This window comes from Bombus vancouverensis, chromosome 13 (assembly GCF_051014615.1).
Source record: "Bombus vancouverensis nearcticus chromosome 13, iyBomVanc1_principal, whole genome shotgun sequence".
NCBI classification, from domain to species: Eukaryota; Metazoa; Arthropoda; class Insecta; order Hymenoptera; family Apidae; genus Bombus; species Bombus vancouverensis.
In genome coordinates, this window is record NC_134923.1 from 10031237 (window position 1) to 10053207 (window position 21971).

The following is a 21971-nucleotide window of genomic DNA, read 5'->3' on the forward strand; positions in this document are numbered from 1 at the left end:
AGAGAGGGAGAGAGAGAGAAAAAGAGAAAAGGAGAGGGAGAAGGAGGAAGAGAGAAAGGGAGACGACGAAGCGCGCACCACGACTCTGATCGCGAGAATCTTTCTTAGCTGTTGAGAGCGTGGCGTGCTTCAGAGGAAAAGAAAAAATAACACGGTGGGGAAAATAAGAAATGCTCCGCCGCATTATCTTATCTGCATTATCATACACACTGCGATATGTTGGCCTCGCGAGAGCAACTTTGCCGAGAAAACCGACACTGGCGTTCAGTTCCGCGTTTGATGTGACCAACGTTTCCATGATCCTGAGAATCGATTACTATTAATAGTATTATTGTTAGTAGTATCGTTATCGTTTTGGTGAGCAGTTCGCAGATTTTTATTTCGTTTTTTCTTCTGCGTATACATGGAAAGTTTAAGAACTCGAAAATACGTGGAATACACGTAACGTGCAAAAATGTATTATATAAAGGTACGTGAAGTATAGTGTTTGGTATAATACTCGGTAGATACATGGCGTTCGGTATGTGTTTAGTGTGCCACTAAATGTGATATCGCAACGTGAAAATATACGAGCCGCTGCATATGCAAAAGCGGTGTAAGTCAAGGAAAAGTTGATTATTACCGAGTAATGAGAGGTAAAATGAGAATTCTGTAAAGCGTGGAGCGGACGATTCTCAGCGAGAAACTAACCAACATTTACCTACGCTTGCTTTTACTTCTGCGCCAAACAGGATGAAGGTCACGCTCTCGTGATGCGGTGTTAAACCAAATGCGCGAAAAATTGATTTACACCGCGTTTACGTTACGTGGCTCGTATCGTAAGGTGCCTGCCTAAAATACGGTACTGTAATATTAGATCATCCCATAAGTTCGTGCCGACTTTTGTGTATACATTTCATGCGTCGATTTCTAAACATACGGCGATAAGGGACCAATGCACTTGAGCTTAGCTGATCGAGAACAAATTTTCCTGGATATAAGGTCGTAATATAGCGAACATAGTGACTTGTAACAGTAAAAAATGATGAGTGAAATGCGTATCCATTTTCGACATCTCGTGTTATATGAATCTCGGAAAGGATGTTCAGCAACAATTGCCACGAAAAACATATGTGCTGTTTACGGCGAAAATGCGCTTTCATCTCGCACCTGTAGCAACGTTGCAACGTTTTAGAGCTGGGAATTTCTGTTTAGAAGACGAGGAACGCTCCGGGCGTCCTCCTCACACAGACGAACATAAAATTCGCGATCTCGTTGAAAAATCACGAAGTTTCACAGTTCAAGAGATGTCAAATGTTCTGAAAATACCTGAGACAACGATTCATAGGTGTTTAAAAAAAATAACATACATAACCGCTCGAAAAACGGCACGAACTTATGGGATGACCTAATATTTATGGACGTACGAAGGTTTCGGCGACGTCGATGATCCACGATTAGCTGGCAGCAGGAAAATTACAAATTTACTATAACGATGCAGATGTTTCGAGCCAGCTGTAAATGCAACGAGACACATTGGTTCGTTTGCGATGGCGAAACGAAAGGAGACAGAAAGAGAGGAAAGATATACGATAGAATTATGGAGGTCAGATTGAAGAAAGAAAAATGAGGGCCAGTGAGCACTTCTGAGAATTCTTCATCTTCTCCTCGCGAAATCGTCTTTTCGATAAATCCAAAGCGTGCGGTGAGTGATTTGTCGTCTTATTGGATTACAATGTTGCGTTTAATACATTGTGTCGTGATCGATAGGCGTCGAATCACGCCCCTAATTGATCCTCCTCCCACAGCTGATATAAATCCTCTAATCAATAAATAACGATTCCTGGAAATTTCGTTGTATTTTTAATTGAGGTTTTTCAGTCAAAAAGTGCTTTTTATTCTTAGCCTTCTTCTTATAATATACGTAGCTGCTTTTACTTTTTTTTTTATTATTGTCGGAATTTCATATTTTATAGTAGCTCGATTTTTACGTTAGAAAAAAGAAAACTATGTGTATTGACCTAGTTTATCACCGAGATCTTGAAAAATCTGTCGTTTCCTAAAAACAAATTTTCCAATTTACCATTCTCTCTCTCTCTCTCTCTCTTATCGTCTAAGAAAAATCATAGTGATCATTCGAAGCCATAAAAAAGCCCAAAGCATCTTTATCGTTCCTCATGTTTCACCATTCCTCTTACTTTCTCCCCAAAAGTATATCATCGAGATTGGATCCGTACGTGCAACGCTTTCATTAAAACTTGCTATCGTAATCTACAGCGATTGGAAAATTTCGAACAATCGATTACTTGAGTTCAGAATTAAAGGCATGGAACAATTGGTATAAATGGAATTGGTAGACGAAAAATTTGTCTATTGTTTCCTACAGAAAATTTGCCAATTACAATTCTCAAGAATCACAGTGATCACCGGAAACCCATGAAAAACGCAAAACTATCTATCTTCATATTTCTCTTAGCTTCTCCGCGAAAGTATTATCTTCAAAATTTCACCTATGCATACGACGATTTTATTCAAACTCAGCGTCGTTCGTCACGTACTTTGCGGTATTTCAAAAATTGAGAATAATAAATTTAAAAGGGCGCTTGAGTGTAAAATTAAAAACGCTAAAAAAATTCCTCTGCTAACTTATTTATCATCCTTCCTCCGCTCCCTCCCCCCCCCCGCCCCGAAAAAAAATTTTTTTGCCAATTACCACTACGAAGAATTACAACGATCGTGCGAAAGCTATAGAAATCGCCAAACCGTGTCCTCCTAGTTTCTTCTCCGAAAGGACTGTCGTCGAAATTATAGCAATAGGATGACGGAACATGAAGGGCTGCCGGTGGATGGAAACAAAACCGTAATGGCGGTGAATAATTGCCGAGCAGGCATGTACGACGCGGACCTCGGATAAGTTTGTGCGTTTGACAGGAAACGCGTTATATGGCAGTCTCGTGAAAATTATATGTTGCGCCCCAACGGCGCTAGGGTGGTACGCACGTTATAAAGTCCACCCTCCCTCGTCGATCAATATATACGCCACCCATGGTGTGTTCCTCCGTCTGTCGATTTGTTTCCCATGAGCCTCGTACGGCTGCTGCCAGTTCTCTTTTTTTTTTTTTCTTTCGCCCCTCGACCCGTATAAAACGTGAAATCACCGTGTGCGTTTCGTCGTAGCACGCGCCTGAATTATCGTAAAGCGACGTTCACGGAGTATCCTTGATTCGTTTAGCGGGCGATTATTTTCCTGTGAATTTAGAGAAATCGTTGGAATACATTTTCGGAGAGTTTTCTATGTTCCGCTTCTTCCTAGGGGAATTATTCTTAGTGCCTCTAGGGGAATCACCGGGACCGATCGCCGGTGAATTGTTCCTAGTTACATTGGCCAGTTGCCTAGGGAAATTCGGTGACTCGACTGCACATACTCTTTCTATCGAGTTTTTTGGGCCGATAAGCGCCAGCCGGGCGTTATTATTAGATGCAAATTCGTACTTTCATCGAGATGAGTGTAAAAAAAGGAGAAGGAAGTTCGGATGGAAAATTTGTTTATCCACGAAATATTACAGCAAGTACGATATTTTAGGTATTTTCTATATCTCTGCGCGTTAGCCGCGTCTTGTACATCTTAGCATCTTATATGGAAAATGGTTGCATTATAAAGGACGAAGCGCCTAAAAACAGGCCAACTAAATTTGCGCCTTCCTATTCGCCGATAACAGCTGAGACGTTCAGGTGGCCTGTTTCAGGCGCCTCGCCCTGTATCTTTCAGAATTATAATATTTACCGAGAGATAGAATGAATATTAACCTTTTCAGATTGTCAAGGTTAATAACGAGCGAAATTTATTGCCGTGATAAGAACGATTCTTTCGTTGGATCGTATCGTACGTACATCGTGAGTTGTAGAAACGGCAAGAATTTTTGAAACAGGCAATGAGAAAATGGATCTCCACTCGGTCACCACCAGCAGAACTGGTTTCTTCGTCAATTTAGAAATAATAACGAAAATATCTCAAGAATACAAAACGTCTATCTCGTTTGAATCTTGTTCTTACGTTCCATATTTAAAGATAGGATTGAAACTTGTCGTACAATGATACAAAAAGATCTATTTGAATAATCTACACACACACACACACACACTATAATCGTTTGAAAATATGTATTAGTATCGTACTGGGTATTTTCTTTCGTCATTTTATACGTTCGCGAAACGTAGAAAATTATCTCGCCAGTTCATCTCCAACGATACAACGAGTACCTCCAGTTTCAACAACGAAATTTATATTTTTTTCGTGTTGGCATTTGCAATTAAATCAGAGTTGTTCGGACGCGTATCGAAGAGGGACAGACGTAGTTATAAAATAATTTCCGATATTTTCGTTTGGTAGCATCGTAGCTGGCGGCGTTAGCCGGGCCCGAAATTGAAATTTCGTCGGCAACCCTGGCGTCCATTTCGCGTTTCCCTTTTTCCACCGAAACAATCGAATCCTGCGCTAATTGGACCTAGCGGAACTTTGCGTAACGTCTATCTTAATATTACGCTACGAATTTCACCGATCGGAGCTTCCAATCGTACGATACGTCACGTAAAACCTACCTATGTAATTAAATTTCGAAAAGATTCGAGATACTTAATTCTGTACGTGTGTGTGTGTGTGTGTGTGTGTGATCGAAATATAGGTCGATTATTATCGGCGATGATTTTAGTTGAATATTCGGTACATCGTAGAGATTGTATTTAAAAAGAAGAAAAAAGAGAGGCCAGAATTTACTTAAAATTAATAATTTTCTATAGTTACCATACATGTAATAATTATTAGCATAGAATGTTTAATTTGAGAGGTTCAAAGGAGAAATAGCAAAAAACCGTGGGTAAAATTTCAGACAGGAAAAAGATAATCCGATTTCCAAATCTGCAAGTTTAACATTTATGTTACATAATTATATTATACAGGGTGGTTGGTAATTGGTGGTACAAGCGGAAAGGGGGTGATTCTACGCGAAAAAAGAAGTCGAAAATATAGAATAAAAATTTTTCGTTCGAGGCTTCGTTTTCGAGAAAATCGACTTTGAATTTTCGGTCGGTACGCGTGCACTTTATCGCGTCTCGTTATAACGGATCTCACCGTAGATCGTTGTCTCGATTGACGTTATTTCTTTAATTTTTTAAATTCTTATTCTATATTTTCGACTTCTTTTTTCGCGTAGAATCACCCCCTTTCCGCTTGTACCACCAGTTACCAACCACCCTGTATATATTATATATAAACATATTATATTACGCTAACACGTTGTTGTTTGGTCACAAATACTATTTACGATATTTACGATATTTACATCGTATCAGTAGGCGGATTTGTATCCATTTAGCTGAATGTCCGCTGCTTCTCACGCACAAGTATTCCAATTTATGTTTACAACCCTCTGTTTGCACACCCTGTTGGAGTTAAATTTCGAAAAACACTCAAACACGTGTTTGTTTGTTTTCAACGAGAAGTTCACGGTGTCTAAGTTTAACGAACATACAAATACGATTATCTCTTGGAAGAAGAAAAAACGTACTCTTTCTCACCCCCATAAGGATTGGATTTCGAAAAGCGGTCAAACACGTGTTTGTTTATTTCTAACGAGGCGTGCACGTGCCGAATTTCACGTACCTAATTTCGGTCGGTACAAAGGTATGGTTATCTTCTGAAAGAGAGAAACCTACCCTTTTTCTCCCCCCCCCCTAAGAATCGAATTTCGAGAAACGTTCGAACACCTGTTTGTTTATTTTTAACGAGCAGTTCATATGCCGAGTCTGCAACTTCAGTGAATATAAAAATACGATTAAACTGTTTTAAAAAAATGTTACCCTCTTCTCGTTATCCGTTTGGGGTCCAAACAGCCTTTCTACGTCATAAAACAAGCATATTGTCCACATTTCAAATCTCTGACTGCAGTTAGCAGTTTGGGCTGGGCGTTGACGAGCAGGTCAGTCGCTTTTGCAATATAAAACGCAATTTTTTTATTCTTGATTTCTATTTTATTTCATCCCTTAAATTTCCTGGTGTATACAAATAGATTCTATTATCCGATTAATTAATTTCTCAATTTTTGTCGATATGAGAATCTACAGAGAATTAGACGATCGAAAGCAATAACCACGAACGAACAATTGATATGAAATTTGGAATTTTTATTTAAATTCAATGAAAATTGACTGAGCTAAAATCGATCGGTAAAAAGAATTTCTTCCTTCTTATTTAGTTTCGAGATTGCTCGCAACGTTGTGTTTTCGCCTTTCGTTTTCAACTTCTTATCCACTCAATTAACTAAACGTTTCACAGTGACTTTCTGCGTTGCGAACGTTGCCGCTTCCTCGGTTCCTCTTTCGTGATTAGGTGAACACGGGTGAAGTTTGTGTGACCTACTCCTAGCCTTGCAAGTATCGACCGATGCTTCCTACTCTCTCAATCTCCACAGCTTTTTTCCCCCGAAAATATCATCTCGCGCGTTTATCACTGTTATTATAAATTTTGTATCGTTACTATTGACACATGTGTAATTTTGTATGCTACGCTAGATTAGCCGCGTAGTAGTGACACATATATATGAGTATGAGTGTGTGGAGTATGTGCGTGCACAGCGTCTCGTAAAACAGATTTTTTTATTTATTTATTTATTTATTTAAATTTTGCAATTTGTCCAGTAGGACATTTGGTAAAATATTATAGCTTAGTGGTATAATAATATAACATGTGGGTGGCTACCCCCAACGGGGACCATCTTCGTGTTTGTTAGGTTATATCCTTTGTGAAAACAGATGAATGCAACTGTTCCGTTGGTAATGTGGTAAAGAAGATGGCGAGACAAAGAGAGTGCTGAGACGCGTGCGAATGTATATCCACGAATATCTTGTAAATCACGTATTAAATAAATCTGAAACTATTTTGATATCAATTCTAAGTGTAATCTAATTGTTCCTATACGTTTATTTCGGTGATTAAGATCCATAATTTTCAACAGTTACACGGTGAGTTCCACGGTGATAGAATTTTACTTTCAACGATCCAAGTGCCCGTGACTATTGCACGTCAAATCGACTGCAACATAATAGCGTTCTCAATTACCGTGTCTCTGTAGGTTCTCGTTTCTTATCGCCGTATAATATTTCCACTGAGATCTCCACGTTGTTCTTCGTTTCCGACAGAGTATACAACATTCGATCGCGTTAAGGTCGCTGGTTAGATCGATCCTTGCCACGTGTACAAGCAATTCGTCATTAGCTGATTCGTCCAACGCGAAGTACACGAAACGCGTAGTATCTAAAATGTCTTATTTTCTTCTCGTCGTACAGCTAAGCTTCGAGAATACGAAACGCGCGATACAACAAAATTAGGAAAAACAATCGATGAAATTTACAAGAAAAATACCTTCGATAATGTTAGGTTAGCAACTAAGTCAATACCATCTAATGACAAAATCCGCAATCACTTAGTTGCCAACCCGATAATATTTCCGACGCAGCAAGAGCCTAAGGAGAAAATAATGGCCGGGCGGAACGAAAACCGGGCAGCAACGAATTCGTCTTTTTAACGAAATTTGTCAACGTGCGACGTTACAGCGAGCGCAATTAGAAGGCGGGCGGTTGTTTCTTTCCAAGCCACTTATTTCGCTGGCAGTCGGCAAACGTGACGAGAGAACGCACAGCGGAATAAAATGCACGTATCAAGGGGGTGTGCAGTGGAAGCAATGGCGAATAATTCGAGGGGACAGAATCGCAGACGGATAGGGTCGAAAAAGGAGCAGCCAAAAATCAATAGTACCATTCCTGCGACTTGTCCGCGCGTTTCCTGCCATTCCGATGACGAAACAGCCCGGCGGTTCAGTTCCATTTCGAATAATCGTTCCGCCGGAACGAAATTAGAATGCGATACGAACCGGTAAACGCGGAAAATGGAACGTTTATATTCGACCCGTGATCCCTTTGCATTCGCATTTTCTCAAAGGCTCGTACCCACTGCGATTCTTTCGTTTCGCAGTGTAGACTAAATTTATTATTTCTGTTAATTTGCACGGCGGTACGAAGATTTTCAAGAAAAAAAGGGCTGATAGATATTTCGATAAAAAAGGACGCTTTTTTCCGGCGGTTGAAAATCCAGAGCCTAAAAACGATCGAAAGTGTGGACAAGAGAATTAGCGTGTTAAAAATAAATCGGTGTAATAAGTCAGACGAGTATGTAAATAATTTTTTATTTCTCGCGTAGTAACAGTTTCGTTGGGATTTTGTTGGTTATTTTCTGGCTGGCTGCAGGAGACAAGGAATATTCGATTTTTTAGCGAAACAGGTGGTCTCGTTAGCGATGTTCGTATAAACGTTTGAAATGAAAGAAACGATCAATTCAGTATGAAATAAAAGAGATTCTCGTCATTGAGATCTTTTACTATTTTAAATCTGCGATCGCTCGCATTTACTTTATTCGTCTGGCTACCATTGTTTTGGTTTGCTGTCTTAGCGTGAATTCATTATTTTTTGCCAATTTAAACGTCGATACGATGATTCTTAAGAAAATGTGTGACAAATGTTGCGACGAAGATCATCCAAAAACTATGATAAAAATAACCAAAAGTTTGAACAAAGGAATTATTACGTAAAGGATGAGAAACAAGTGGATATAATAAATCAAACGAATTGTTGTTTGATTAAAACAATTTTGTATTCTTCGTATAGTGTGCAATTGTTTAATCGAGATTTTTGTTTATTTTTATGGTATCTTTCGGACGGTCCAACAAAGGTTTGGTTCTTAGCGAACCAATTTCATTAGTAATTTTCTTAAGTATCTTTGCGTAAACTTTGTGTAAATCTTTCGACTAAAAAGATAAAATAAATTCACACTGGAATACCAATGAAAACCTCCAACGTATAATTCTTCTATTATTTCAGCTCTGGCACGGTTCTCCAATTTTGATATCCCCATCTTCTTTCAACGACCAAGAAGACTCGTAAATAATATTAAAAATGGCTTTATCGCTAAACTGCGGATTTTCACGTACGTGTACCACGTATTTATAGAAAATTTGAAGGTGTAACGTTCCACGAAATGCGCACACGATATCCAATAAAGTACAGCGCTTTCTACACTGCTCGGTAGGTAAAACAGTTATCCGCCGAGGTTTTACCTTCTTAGTTTACGCTCTCAAAAATATTACATACACATTGTCGCAATGATTGTCGCAAGATCGAACCCCTAAATTCACGCGTGTCAGGAAGAAGAACCGTTTCTTTCTTTCTTTCTTTTTTCTTCTGTTTTAAAGTTAAACATTTCGATAACATGAAACTATTAGAAAAAGACAGCGACTGTTAAGCGTCTGTTATTAATTTTAATTATTCCTTTAATAATTCCAAGCATCTAGAACCACGGCATTCTATTTGTACTGTTTCCACAGGTGAACCGCAACGAGGCACAAAGACAGTTCGATTGTCTCTGAGAGTTTTTATTCGCGTCGAGGGAGTTGCAAAACTCGTGGAACGCGGCTGAATGAGCCCACGCGCATTCCCTGACTGTCGTACGCGGTCCAAGATATTGACATTGGCCCTTTTCCACCAGATCTGATCGTTTTATTATGCAGCCAGCGGAACTCGGTTTCGAGGATTGGCACAGTTTCAAGTGCACCAAGCTACTCAGACGTTTCACGACCCAGTGCTAGCCTCCGTCGGTTTATACACGTCCTAAAACATTTATATCACGGTCGATATTTCACGGTAAATTGGAAGAAACGATCTCGAATAACGTTATATCCAAGCAGACGAAAAATCCAGTGGCCATTCGTTTCAGAAAACAGTCGATACTAGATCGTCGAGATTATGCGAGTATTCGATCAAAGTAATGAAATTATCTTTACTTTGGATCGTATTTGAATAATTCCAGTGTTCGATAAAAATAATGGAGAAATTTTTCATGCACGTCCGCGACGAGAAACATCGTTTTACGATATGTTTCTAAGAAGAAAACGTTTCTGTAGGACATTTGCTGCTATACATCGATACACCTTCAGGTTTCTCGTCAAAAAACCGAACTTCAGAAAACGTTCTTTTCGACGTTACACGCGACCCTTGAAACAATAGAACTGCGTATCGAGAAGATTTTCATTGAACAATGAACGAGGCAGATACTCGACTAATTTCATTTAGCCGAAGCATCCTGTACATTCTACAGAAATTTGCATACACGCGACCTATAATCTATAATCCATAAGCTAACGTGAATTAAATTACCTACATACAGGGTGTTCGCGTTCAGAAGCGAAGAAAAACGTAACGCGATATTCTCGTATTTGTGTCTCGCTTGTCTTAAACCTAAGAAATTCTACGAAATTAAAGTTGCCATATCTTTGAGTCTTTCACGCTCCGCTGCCTTCGTTCGAGAGGAATACAAAGAGATTACCGTATGGCGATCGTATGGCAGAAAATTGCAAGCTGAAAACATTTTTCGAAAATGTGTATCTCTTTGCAGCTTCGCCCTCGAAATGTAAATCGAAAAAGAAAATAAAAAAAAAAAGTGAAAAATACGCAGAAGGTGAAACTGCTCGATTTTCGAGCCCAAGCGTCACCCTAATGCGGCAACTAAGTGATTGCGGATTTTGTCATTAGGTGGTAATGACAAAATCCGCAATCACTTAGTTGCCAGCCCAATATGAAAAGGATGCGAAACAAGGCAGTCAGATGCCAATTTGTAGGGCGAGGCGCTGGAGCGTAGCAGAGGCAAATACATTTTGGATGGCGGAGAAACAGAGTAGGTGTATTTTTGTACGCGAAGGGCAATCGGAAACGCTGAAACGTTTGTTAGAGGACTGTGGAGGAATAGAGGATAGAAGCGTAACGCACGCGTTAGAGAAAACTGTACGAGATCGAGATGGAAAAAAGACAGAATGATAGAATGGTTGAGGAAATGAGAAAGAAGCGAGTGTGTATGAGGAAGGATAGGGGAAAAGGAAGAGCAGACGTGGGAACGCCAAAGAGAGAATGTGCGACTAACATGTGAGATTCAATTTAAGTAATTAACCGAGAGTAAATAGAATGTAACTGAGAGTAAGTTCGAGCATTAGATTGTCCCAAAAGTTTCTTTCGTTCTTGTCCCGGGAGCGACAAGATGGATCACACGTAATTCGATAAAAAAATATGAAACAAAAAATGTTATGCGTCCATTGTTTCCTTATAAAACGAAGGAAATTTTTGGGACAACTTAATATTATATTAACAATAATCTAGCGTGTATCGAGGTTGAAAGAGCGTGTGAATAAGAAATCTACGTGAATCTGGTTTTGCAGCCAGAAGGCAAAAATAAATAGATATATATACAGGGTGGTTGGTAACTGGTGGTACAAGCGGAAAGGGGGTGATTCTACGTGAAAAAAGAAGTCGAAAATATAGAATAAGAATTTAAAAAATTAAAGAAATAACGTCAATCGAGACAACGATCTACAGTGAGATCCGTTATAACGAGACGCGATAAAGTGCACGCGTACCGACCGAAAATTCAAAGTCGATTTTCTCGAAAACAAAGCCTCGAACGAAAAATTTTTATTCTATATTTTCGACCTCTTTTTACGCGTAGAATCGCCCCTTTCCCGCTTGTACCACCAATTACCAACCACCCTGTATATGTATATATTTGTATAATAATAATTATGATGTATATACATGTAGGTAATTATTATTATATTATTATATATATAATTATTATTATATATGGCATCAAAAAACGACGAAAACACACCTTTCTCTCGAGTCACCCGTTACACACACGTCTTAGAAGACCAGCTCGCATAAAATGAAGCTCTGGCGTGTAGGTGTTTATCGATGCCCACGCGAGCGTTTATCAATCGTCTGGTATCCTGATATTTCACCTTCAACTATTATTCTTCATCGCCATTCAAACGATCATGCCTCATCATCGTCGTTATCTTCATCAATCGCAAACTCACGTGTACAGCGGCTCACGAAATTATACAGACACCGGCAAGAAACTTTTTCATCGATACATTACACGCGTCACACAAAACATTTTGATATTTCGTTCACGATATAACAAGATTTCCACGTTACGATTATAACAACACACCGTGAAACGTGAAATTAATCCGAGGATTTACGTACAAGTTATCGTTGCCGTTTATCGCTGGCATACGCTTCGCGGAAATTGCCGACTTAGCAAATTAGTAAATTAGTAAATTATTATTATTATTATTATTATATAGAATCGGTTTTTGTACGTTGAACAAGGTGCACAAAAACGTATACTTAGTTTCACGAATCAATTTAGAAGGCAGTTTTGGCTACGAGCAATTGATTATTGAATTTTTCAGCTGTTTATTATTAGACCGCGGATTTTTACGCGTTTATGGGAAATTTAAAGGTACAAGCACTGTACGTGAAAGTATACGGAATATCAAAAATAGCGTGTTCGTTGTAACGTTTTCTCGATGACACAGATCTGCGTCTAAAAGAGAAAATTTAAAATTCGTATCTATCTCCAGCAACATAATTAATTAATTAATTTATCCGATAGCTATAACCACTTCCAATTTTAAATTAACAGCGACTCTAGTACGTGGAACACGTTTTTATATCTAGCCATAATTTAATTATCCTTGTAAAAGTGTAACTCGTTGCTGGGAAATCGTGGCGTCTCGGTAATCTAATTGTTCTTGTCAACTAGCACTCAACCTCCTGAACAGCGTTTCGATAATTTAATTTTATTACGGAATCGTTTTCGAAAATTACAACGTTGCGATAGTTTAATTGGCCGCGTCAATTATCACACATTTTCGAAAATTACGGCGTTCCAACGATATAATTGTTCTCGTCAGCTACATCTCTCTACCTTCTTCTGTAATTGCAACGTCTCGATAATTTAACCGTTCTTGTCAATTACAACTCATCTTCTAAGATTACAGCGTTTCGGTAATTTAATTCTCGTCCACTACAACCAATTCTTCTACAATCGCAGCGTTCCAGCAATCTCGTTATCTCTGTCAATTGCAGCTCGTCTTTCTAAAATTCTACTCTTTTTCCGTCTCGTTATCCTTTCAACTTCCTTCCGTCTTCCACCGTACCTTCGTCAAACTACGAGAGACGTATGGAAACCAACGATCCCAATATTTGTTACCTAACTCGACCTGAAACTGTCGTCCGTGTATCGAAAGATTCGCGATACGCGCACACGCGCAAAGATCCACGCGAGTACGCGTGAGTTGAATGAAAAGCCACGCGAAAGGTGTGTTCCGATTGTATCCGAGGAACGACCTTGAGCAACGATACTACGCGGAGGAGCATTCCTTTTTAACTAAGGGCAACGTGTAGCCTGTCCGTGATCGCACGTGCGACCGCTATCGATTACGCGAGAGGCCGCCCCGAGAGCTTCGGGGGTTGGGTCGGGGGTGAGTTTTATCGGTAGCCCTCGTCAACCCTCTTTTCTCGGACTTGCCACCACGAAAATAGCACGGTGCACGCCATGAAAATAGTAACATGGGAAAATACCGATTCCAGCGTCGTCAGTGACGGAGCACAACCCTTCGGCTTCGTTTCCCTTTCAACCCTTTGCTGAGTGGCGAAAGCACGGAAGAAATATGAAATTTACCAATTGTACGAAATCGGAAAACTTTTCTTCTTTCTATGCCGCGTTTACTTTTTCTCTTGTGGCACAGGAATTTGGTTTGCTTTGGTTCGGTTACATTGAAGTTTAAAATTCATATTTGTTTGTAACGGCTACGCTATATCGATAGTAGCGAATATTTTTTAATTACATTGATGACAGTATATCTGGTTATGATTTATTCATTTTTATCAGTTATAACTCATTCTCTAAAATTGTAACGGGTCAATAATTTAAAAGCGCTCTTGTCAATTACAATTTATTTTTTATTAAATTTCAGTGCTTCTTGTTGTATCATCGACTGCTCATCCTTTGAGCTTCCTTTTGTCTTCCATTGTACATCTGGTGTATGTAATTGCCCGGTGTATGTGTGTAAAAAGCGCGTATGTCATTTTTGTCCAGGACCATAATTTTTCCAGAACCACCTTCCTTCTTCTAATTTTATTTTTCTTGCTGCTTTATGGGAGGTTTCCTTGCAGCGTTCAGGAGCCGCGAATGTCCATTTACAAATTTCTCTCAATTTGATTATTCACAAAAAGGGAGCCACCTCAATTTCGATCATCTATCGATATATTCTCGATGTCATCAGCCTGAGTAGTATCGCGAAGGCTTTATATACGTGAGTATCTCGTTAACAAAAATAGTTTACGCGAAAGCGCATAATCCACCGGATATTTACATTTAATAGAGTGTAAGTAACGCGGATCTTTTTTCTTTCTTTTGACGTAACCCAGGTAACCCAGATCTAATCCAATCGCATTTTTGATTAACTTAAAATTAGATCTGGATTAGGTCAGATTAGATCTGAGTTGTCGGGCGATTGCCTGCTCGTACCCCCACTACCACTCTACCCCTCTACGCTGCTTCTGTCACGTGGCATGAATTTCGTTTTACGTCGCGACCACAGCGGCAACGTTATTTGCCCCCTCCACCTCCATTTGTCTTCAGCGTAGACGACGCGATGAGGACAGCAGAGTGGTAGTGGGGGTAATGCGACGTCGCGGATTCTCTACACCTGGCAGCGCTAGCTTCAATTTTTCTGGGGGTAGAGGCGCAGAAGAGTCGTCGCGCCCACGCTTTTACTTATCGATACCACTGTATCAAAATGAAAAATAATTTTACTGTTTTTACTTAAATTTACTACTTTTTGTAGTAATTTTCAAATAAACGATAACCCTTTTTGTGAATACTTGTCTTTTTTTCTTTCTTTCTTTATTTTGCTTTCCGTCCGTGTTCGATTGGTTTCTTTGGCGCGGAAGAATTTTAAGAACTAAAAGAGTTGCGAATGTCTCTTTGGCTAACTGGTCTTTCAAACTGCAGTGTAACTTTAGGGTTTCTATACTTTTCGAGCTTCGGATTTTCTGCGACCTTCGTAAAATTATTTACTTTAGGAAGGTATTTCGCCCAATTATTTAGTTTCTCCGTTCGAGATTGCAATTTCTAGATTTCTGTCTTCTACATTTTTATTCTTTGGTTCCTGATCGTAATATTTAGGAAATTCTCGTAGCGAAAACGCGAGAGAATGTCGCATTTCTGCGGAACAGCATTCTGCACTTTGTCATAGAGAAGATCGGGCGATCGTGTCGACGCAGTTCGACGAAAGACGATGACCATCCTCCGCTTGCCTCTCGACCTTCCAAATTTCGATACTGCTGCGACTAAAATAAATCGAAACATGGCGAGAGATCGTTGTGCCACAACATAGAACAAGTTCGTAAGAATCGATTAAACGAACCCACGTAAATGTCCAAGGATTTCTCGGTTCCTTAACCTATCACATATATCTTGCATCCTACACGTGGTAAATAGAAGCAGCGTGGCATTAAATGACTTTGCTTAAATCGCAATTAACATCTCATTAGAACGAACTTCGTATTATACGATGAGACGAAGAGCTTCGTAATCAAGTTCATTTTATGTAGCCAGATCGTACGTATGCACATTCCTGCACGCAGAAACGATAAATTTGAAGAAATATCTATACAGTTTCACACTTCGATATGACGAAATTCCTCACATTTCCTGTGTACGATATTCTACGACAGATCCTAATTTTCCTAATTTCCTAACGAATTTACGCTGACTACAAAAAGTATCTGTACGCTCGATGTTGCATTTACGTGTTAGTTAAATCGATCCAACTATAATGAATAACGCAGAAAATGCATTTGAGTCCATAACTGAAGACTTTTTGCAGCTAAGTGCTGTAGATGTGAAAATGAAAAAATTTTCTTTTATTTGTCGTCCAATGTCCCACGTGCCAATAACAATACCGTGGCACGGAATTTAAGAACAACTTGCATTTGTAATTACCGATAATGTTTAAAGTTGATATATCACCGATACGTCCAACATGGTCTTTGTACCTAACGACGTACCATAAGCGCCATAACGCGATAGACGTGCTCGAATAGATGGACGCTAAATATCACTAATTTCATAATTTCATAATTATAAAATTATAATTTGGATTGGTTTCATTGGTGCGAGAAAATGTTAAGAATTGAAAGAGTTGCGAATATCTCTTTGGCTAACTGGTCCTTTAAACTGCAGTGTAACTTTAGGGTTTCTATACCTTTCGAGCTTCGGATTTTCTGCGACCTTTGCAATTTTATAACAATTACTTATAATATACTTTCGTAACAAAGATAAGAGGAACATCTTGAAAAAAATATATTCTTCGCTTTTATACAAGTTATTTAGGGAGAAACAGGGTTGGTCTTGTAACTTGCAGCGCTCGCAAATTTAAATGTACGGCGCATTCGGTTTTCTCTGTGACTATGAAGTGACACGTACAGACCTTATTTTCTACAAATACGTTCCTTTCTCTGACGAATTTTGACTATACTAATGCAAACAAGTAGAAGACACCGTGATGCATTTGGAGTATTCTAATGAAAGTACAATAATATCCAAAAAAAAAAATATATATATATAAAAAGGTATAATAATATATACATACGAATAAAAATTTGAAATGAAATTTCCAAAGTAATTTTCAAACAGAAAAGTTCTTTCTGTCTACCAAGAAAACGTAACGTTCGTCACGTACAGCGTTACACGCGAGAAGTCCCCACTCGTTCGCAGCGCTGTATTTGGAATATGGAAAATTTGCATACGGAATTTGTATACGGAAAATCAGTACACAATTATCGTCCATTGCTAGGTCACCCCAAAAATGTGATATTTTTGGCCAATTTATCTACTTTTTCGTTCCCTTGGCAGATCGATACGCCATGACACCGTTGTTTCTGCTTTTCTCTTTGACATAGCGCGTCACCGCTCATCAGATGGTACAAAAAAAAAAAAAAAAAAAGGAAAGATAGTCGTGGAGCATCGTTCACGTTCGAAGCAGCCACTGCCATTTCTACCATACGATCCCGTTTATTTTTTCCGCCGATTGTACTTGCGCGCGGCAGTGTACACATCGAAAAACAATTTTCCCAATTGCAGGGGCACATCCGCCGACAGGTGCGCGACATTCTAGTTAAATCGAGTCAGAGAAACGTGGAAGGAAAAGTTATTTCGCCGAAGAGGCGGACGTGTTCGTTCGAGCGAAATGGTGGGTGATGTGGGCCAACCCACGTAAAGTCGCCTTGTTCGGTGATTCCGTGGCCGCAAGGCTGCGCCACGCCACACGCGTGTTCTCTAAACACGCGTGTGGTAGCCGACCATGTAAAAACAGGCTCCACTGTTGCCCGTTATTTCTGCCGCTTTGTAAAGCCAGCGCGGTGAGAGCTCTGTCGACCAACTGTGGCTTTTCTATCTTTTATTGTTGTTATTATGTCAGATGACGGTACGAGGATTATGGTTTGCGAGTGTGAAGCTCTTGGATACGGATTCAGCGTGTGAAAAAGACAATAGAAGAGACGATTCTTTGTCTATAGGTGGCAAATCGTTGACACACACACACACACACACACACACACACACACACACACATATAGCATTGCAAATCGATTGGGAACTTTTTAATGCAACGTTTTGTATAATATACAGGGTGTCAGAGAATTGTCAAGTTCCGTAAATAATAGCTGATACTATCGGTGGTGCTATATACAGCGAGGAACGTAACTTTTGCCACGTGGGCTTGAGGATAGAAGAAGTTTTTAAAAGTTGGATCAAACGAATTGAATTTTGCTGTTTTTTTTTTTTTTTTTTTTGGAAGTTAGAAGTATTTAATTTAGTAGACGACGTATTGGAAACAACGTTGGGAAAATTGCACTTGGTCGGAGCGGCGAGGAAATATCGACAAAGTTTACTTTTTGCGCATTTTTTGTGTGGATTTTTATAACGAAAATTTAAGAAGTACACTTTGTAAATTTATTCGATGAAATTTTCGATGAAAATCGAGTTTATTTTGGGAATAAATTCAATTATATGCAATAACAGTTAATAACAAATCTACTGCAAATTTGATCTGGAAAATAGAGAATCGATTTTTGAAGTAGTAAATTACCGTTCCTCTCTCGTGATCTAATCTACTCAGTAAAATAGCTGCCGGTAAAATAAAGCAAAAGTAAAAGTGTCGATTGGTGGGTAGTTTGAATTCTATAGAATTTACGTGTGTGTGTATATATATATATATCCCAACAGAACAAATACAACAAATACAACAAATGCAACAAATACAACAAATACAACAGAGACAACAAATACAACAAATACAAAAAACACAACAAATTCAACAAATACAACAGATACAACAGATATAACAGATACAACAGATACAACAGACACAACAGATACAACAGACACAACAAATACAACAAACGCAAGAAATACAACACATACAAAAAACACAACAAATTCAACAGACGAACCATACATGATTAAATAAAATAGCAGGAAATAAGAAATGTCGTGCATTTATCGTTTGTTCATAAAACGAAAGAAACTTTTGGCACGACCTAATGGAACAAAATTTGTTCATACGACGTTTTCCGAACATTTTTGAGAAGGTCGAGTCCGACAATTTGTCAAATACACTTGAACTTGGCTAGCTTACAGGCTAGCTATGAGTAATGCGATATAACGAGCAATGTTGAGTCTAAATCGTCGTTTTCTCCCATTTTGACGTTCAATAAATTTGTTTATACACACGATTAATTCGAAAGTTATACGACAACTACGTATAATTATATAACGCGCAATACGTATTCCAAGCTATTAATATTTCGACTGTGAATTTTAGCAAGGCAGGGGAAAAAGGAAAGAAAATCCAGCGACGTGATAACTTTTCAACGACAGAGACTGAATATCGATGAGGTAACGCGATGGACAGTTCACAGCTATGCCTATGGTTCCTATAGCAACCTTTTCAACCCTGTCTGCAAGGCCTTTCAATTTTTCATCGCCGTATAGAAAAAGTATCGATCAATTACCTTCTACCTGGCTTCCATCTCGACTCACGAACCAGAGACTAACCAACCAAGCAACTAATTTACACCCCCAATTTCACTTACCAATCATCGATGAAATTTCAAATCGTCAACTCCTTTCCACGAAGCTGGAAAATATTCTGCGTTTCGACAGGCGACTATTAAAAATATTGGCGTTGGCAACTAAGTGATTGCGGCTTTTGTCATTAGGCGGTATTGACAAAATCCGCAATCACTTAGTTGCCAAGCCAATAAACAATATCCACTTAATTGTAGAAGCAAAATAATTTTTACTAATTTCCATTCCCCTTTCATAGCGACAAATGAGATATTCTTTATTACTTCCATCGAATGATAATAATTTAACTGCACCCTGGTGATGTTGTTCAACGTTTATGTTCCTGCACGTTGCTGTTACGTGCGAGATCGTTGTTACGTGACCGAACTTGCATTAAACGCTGTTACACAGTTGTAGACTATGGTATTACACGTAACATTACATTTTTTACAAACGCTGCTTTTGAAATATAAAGTAGAAAATCTGTGGCCGAAAACATTTGCACGCTACCGTGTACAAAATTCTCATAGAAATCTGACTCGCCCATTAAATATCACAAACAGTACTTTCGCTATTTTACGAGTTTTTCCATGTCGCACGCGGTTTTGTATCTTCGAATTTCTCACGATAACGTAGAGATCTACGGTCTAATTATTGGGCCGGTAACTAAGTGATTGCGGATTTCGTCAATACAACCTAATGACAAAATCCGCAATCACTTAGTTGCCAACTCGATATATTGGAATGTACCGAATGTAGATATAACAGAGCCAAGGTATTTAATACGCGTTTCAACATGGACATTCCGCTTTCGAACGTATGGCAGCGGTGTTTAACGCAAATTGGGCCGCGCCCGTTTATTATTCGCAGAAAAAGCGCGGACAATGGCCGATCGATAGGACTGCTCGGAGACAGGATGCAGGAAATGAAGCAAACAATCATCGAGAACAATCACGGTATTCCACAGTGTCCCGTGGAAGAAAGACACCGATGAAAATACCTTCGACAATGGGATAAAGAAAGAACAGAAGGGAAACAAAAGTCAAAAGGAAAATATCTTTAGCCGATTGATTTAATATCTCCCATGTGCGTCTCATTTTCGTACAGTCAAATTGTAATCAGGTCATTCGAAATTTAAATCTACTTGCATTAATAATTAATTTAACACGTACTTTCGCACGCTGATTTTTATTAATATCGAACCATCTGAAGAATAAAAAATTTGCCGAGATTTATTGAAAAATTAATTTTAAATCGCAACAATAGAAATTCCCAGAAATCTTCGCTCCAGATCACTGCACTTTCCGATTTATGAAGTTTCCTACTGTTTCATCCCGATATTTCCAAATAAACAACAATGGGCGTTCGCGAACTGTTTTATGTCAACTAATTGATTAATATATTATGTATCGTCTAAACGTATGGCGTTTATTATATAAATCTATATCAACTAACGAATAAATAAATAAACGTGCGTGCTTATCGCGTTTGATATTAACACAACCACGTCTATTGGGTTGGCAACTAAGTGATTGCGGATTTTGTCATTAGGTGGTGATGGCAAAATCCGCAATCACTTAGTTGCCAACCCAATAATTCGACTACGTCGAACACTATAATCTATATTCAATATAAAATACCTTTTTACGTCCATGGAATTTTTAAAATAAAAACCACTATACACGTGTGCAACGAAGAAGCAAACAAACAAATATTTCTATCGACCACGTCTAGTTTCTCGAAATTTCGGAAAATGAAAGATAATACGCGCGTCAAGATGACCAGTCGACTGATACGATCTCTTCGAAAAACGTGTACCGAAACTGTGTGGCAAAAAGTAAGCGACGACGAGTATACTCGTCGGACTGAGAGTACGCGTGGCTGTTATGACACAGGATCAAGTTGCAACGAAATAACGGTTTTTGAAGCTCGCCAACTCGGACTTCGAGGGAAGTAGCGGGAGATCTTCGACTTCCAGAGGTTTCGATCCATCGACATTTCCAAGCAGAAGAGATTCGACGAACGAAAATTCGACGTACAGAAGCTTCGTACCAAAGTTCGATTACACTGAGCTTGTCAGAAAGCGTCGAAATCAGTCAACTGACTGAGAAGAATTTATCCGACAAACCTGGACTATCAAATGGCGAGGTAAAACCTGTCTCAAGATTCGTCCTGTCAACATCGTAACGAACGTTTGTTCGACTAACAAATAATACTCGTAATGGCAACGTTTCACGTTGGTCTCGTGTTCTTTGGATTTCCGCGAGTGGAAACACAGCAAGATCCTTTTACTCGGAATAACCACGGCCCACGGCCGGATTAAATGGCAACTCGTGTAATCACACGACTAAACCAGTTCCCCGTGGCGTAGCCTCGTTGTTCCACGCTGTGTGCTGGATAGCAGCTAATGCGTGCGTTATCAGGATCAGAGGATCGTGCGGAACGAAATTTCATTTGCAACAGTGGGTTGCTGCGTTTCAGCGTAGCACGGTTTACCGATGTTAAATCGTCCGACGATCATTGTCGACGCGATGAATTCCTAGCATTGCTGACAAGATTGAGATCGCGTGGATCGTAGATGGCACACTAGAGTGTTAGAGATATAATTAGAGATATACGTAATTAGGTCAGTTCCATAAGCAACGTCGTGTTTATATAGAGACCGGTTCATTGCCATCGATCGGCGCAATTATTTCGGAAATTCTACGCTATTCGAAAAAGTATTGGGTTGACAACTAAGTGATTGCGGATTTTGTCAATACCAACTAATAAAAGTTGCCAACCCAATAAAATACGTATTTTCATGAACTTTGCCAAGTGGATGATAAATTGGTTCCTAAAGAGATATTCCTCTCGTCTAGCAAATGCTCGACGAGTATACTCGTCGTATTACAAATCTTTACGTATCTTCGTA

General features: G+C 39.1%; 1 protein-coding gene and 1 long non-coding RNA gene across 4 annotated transcripts in view; one reads left to right on the forward strand and one right to left on the reverse strand.

The window, feature by feature from the left end:
• The window catches only part of siz (Brefeldin-resistant Arf-GEF family protein schizo), a 146906-nt gene that overhangs the window by 87577 nt on the left and 37358 nt on the right, over window positions 1-21971 (reverse strand). The window lies entirely within an intron of this gene.
• LOC117164254 (uncharacterized) lies at window positions 40-12912 on the forward strand. Its single transcript, XR_004465615.2, has 4 exons — window positions 40-469; window positions 1481-1684; window positions 8908-9111; window positions 9411-12912. It is a non-coding gene; the product is annotated as an uncharacterized LOC117164254 (long non-coding RNA).